The sequence below is a fragment of the Coenobita brevimanus genome, chromosome 100, assembly GCF_032717465.1.
Source record: "Coenobita brevimanus isolate Jiangsu-jjx chromosome 100, ASM3271746v2, whole genome shotgun sequence".
Lineage (NCBI taxonomy): Eukaryota > Metazoa > Arthropoda > Malacostraca > Decapoda > Coenobitidae > Coenobita > Coenobita brevimanus.
The window spans coordinates 47,325,341-47,328,107 of record NC_137053.1 but is presented as its reverse complement, the minus strand read 5'-3'; the positions used below and the strand labels follow the sequence as shown (position 1 = coordinate 47,328,107).

General features: G+C 34.8%; 1 non-coding gene across 1 annotated transcript; it reads right to left on the bottom strand.

Annotated features, from left to right (window-relative positions):
* Positions 1 to 696: 696 nt before the first annotated feature.
* Positions 697 to 815, bottom strand: LOC145414774 (5S ribosomal RNA). Its single transcript, XR_013899929.1, has one exon. It is a non-coding gene; the product is annotated as a 5S ribosomal RNA (ribosomal RNA).
* Positions 816 to 2,767: the final 1,952 nt, after the last annotated feature.

The window sequence follows — 2,767 nt, the reverse complement described above, 5'->3', positions numbered from 1 at the left end:
ACGTTTCCTCTGATATCCATTTCTTTCTCCTGAATCTATGTCTCCTTCCAATCGTACAGTCAGCAGTCTCATGCAAAACTTTGTTCACATCCTCCCACATCTCATCTACACTTCTCTGCCCCTCTTCCAACGTTTCCAACACCAAAAACCTATTTCTACATTCTAATCTGAATTCCTCCTTTTCTTCTCCTTCCCTTCTAAGCTTAACAATATCGTATATACCAACACCAGATTTTTCCTTCTTCTGATTTTTAAGTTTAAACCTTATTTTTGCAATGCTGAGTTGATGGTCACTACCAATATCCGCTCCCCGTTTAACATGAACATCTAGCAGTGAACTTCTATGCCTCATACTGATATATATATATATATATATATATATACTATGCCTCCTACTGATATATATATATATATATATATATATATATATATATATATACTATGCCTCCTACTGATATATATATATATATACTATGCCTCCTACTGATATATATATATATATATATATATATATTATATTTATATATATATTATATTTATATATTATATATATATTTATATATTATACATATCTATAGATATATATTATATATATTTCATTGCCAGACGCCATGTATCCCAAACGGGGTGGCCAAGGGCTTACAATTTACAGGAAGGGGCACTAATCCTCCACCAACCCCACTTGACACGTAGGGATACCAACAGCATCTGGTGTTCCCAGGCGGTCACCCATCCAGGTACTAACCAGACCCAACGTTGCTTAACTTCGCTGATCGGACGGGAAGCGGTGTACTCAACGTGGTATGGCTGTTGGCCATAGAGAGAGAGAGAGAGAGAGAGAGAGAGAGAGAGAGAGAGAGCCAGCCAAGGAGAATCAAGGTGATTTTCCAATTCATATTTATTCCAGGTGACTAGTTTCGGGAGACATATCCCATCTTCAGACCTAAAAACATTTAAAACACATTGCAATTTACATCAAATGTTAAAATATATCCATAAGAAAAAATGTTATCAAAAAGAGCATGTAGCAATGACTGATTTTTGTGAATGAAATCTAAATGTAAAACTCTTTTTATAATTATAACAAACTCGAGAAATAAAAATGAGTATGTTACCCATGTCAGTTGGCAGCAATGACTGAAAATCATGTACACAGTCGGTCCTAAGGAAAAGTATCATGAAGTTTCCGAGACATCAATAATCCAGTGTGACACAAAAGAACCAAGTAAAGCTTCAATGAACCAAGTATCAAAATGCTGATTCATAGCAACAAAACAGTATTATTATCTTAAAATATACTACTTAGTTGATGATTCATAGTTATTTAACGAAAGCTTAATTTTGTGAATCTGTACAAGGACTCCAAAATTCGCAGTACCACTCTGTCATTACTACTATGTAAAATACTGAAATTATCCAGATTACAAGTATGGCCCATATCGAAACAATGATTCCTAATCTCTGACAGAGTTGGGTTAGACAGGAGCAAGGATGTTCTATGAGACAAGCCTCTGTGCTAAGACACACGAATTTTGTGGTTCCGAATTGAACTCCCAGTATATCTAGCTGTACAGCCAGAACAGACATATAAATATACTGTGTTTGAGCACAGTGGCTTTGGTATATTACCTTTTATCGAAAAAATGAACCTACGGTAAAAGGGTTTACAAATACAAATCTAAATGAGATTTGAGGATAGACACTCTTGTGTATTTTCAAAAGCTGGTATCTAATATTATAACCGACATGACCATAAAAGGGAAACCTAATATAATGTATGTCCTTAGCTACAGTTGCTGCCTTCCATGAACTACATAATATCTGGTTTTAAAAATCTTTTACCATCCAAGGAAACAGCAAAGTAGGGTAATTTTTATGGGTGAAGAATTTACTCAGGAAATCAATTTCATCATGAAAAGATATCCAGTTTAAACTAAGTGCATAGCATCTATGAAGTAAAGTCCATACTGAAGTCATTTGATATATGTTAGGTACAAATGATAAAAAAATCAGACCCAAACCAGTGAATGATTCCTTCCTGTAAACAGAAGTACTTAAGTAATTCCCACAATTGGTTAGCCGAATATCTCAAAAAGAGAGCAAATTATTATTCTCAATTTCAGCAGTGATTTGTATGTGTGTGTGTGTGTGTGTCCGATTCTGGGCATAGGCTTCACAGCCTGCTTTCAAGGCCCAGTAGTCACCCGAACTGGGTACTAGAATGCTTGGAATTCAGGTAGTCTAGAAACTTTGCAGCATGATCAGATTCTTTGAATAATAAGAAGCAATCGTACAGCTACGAAAAAAAAAAAAAAAAAAAAAAAACTGGTTTAATAACCATTTCCTTTCATAAAAAACATAGAAATATATTAGCTATGTGGGGCCCAGTGGGGATCCCATAGCCACTCCATCAACCTGTTCATAAAATTTGCCATTAATTATGAACATGGATTCATTAACTGCCAAGTCTAAAAGGGTTCTGAAATTCTGTTTTGTTAAATTCCCAACAAACATTGAACTATTGGCACAATTATGACCCAATACTGGTTTTTCTGTACATCAAATATTGGCTCGATACTTCCAGATTCTACTGTCAGTAATGGGCCAATGTAAATCCATTATCCGTTTGCATCCCGGCCCATTAACTGCACTGTATCACTGTGATATTGGGCCACTTATTGTCATCCATTATAGTTCCAATATTCAATACAGATAAGATTTAAAATTTATGCCTTTATTTTTAATTGAACTCACCCAGATTTCATTA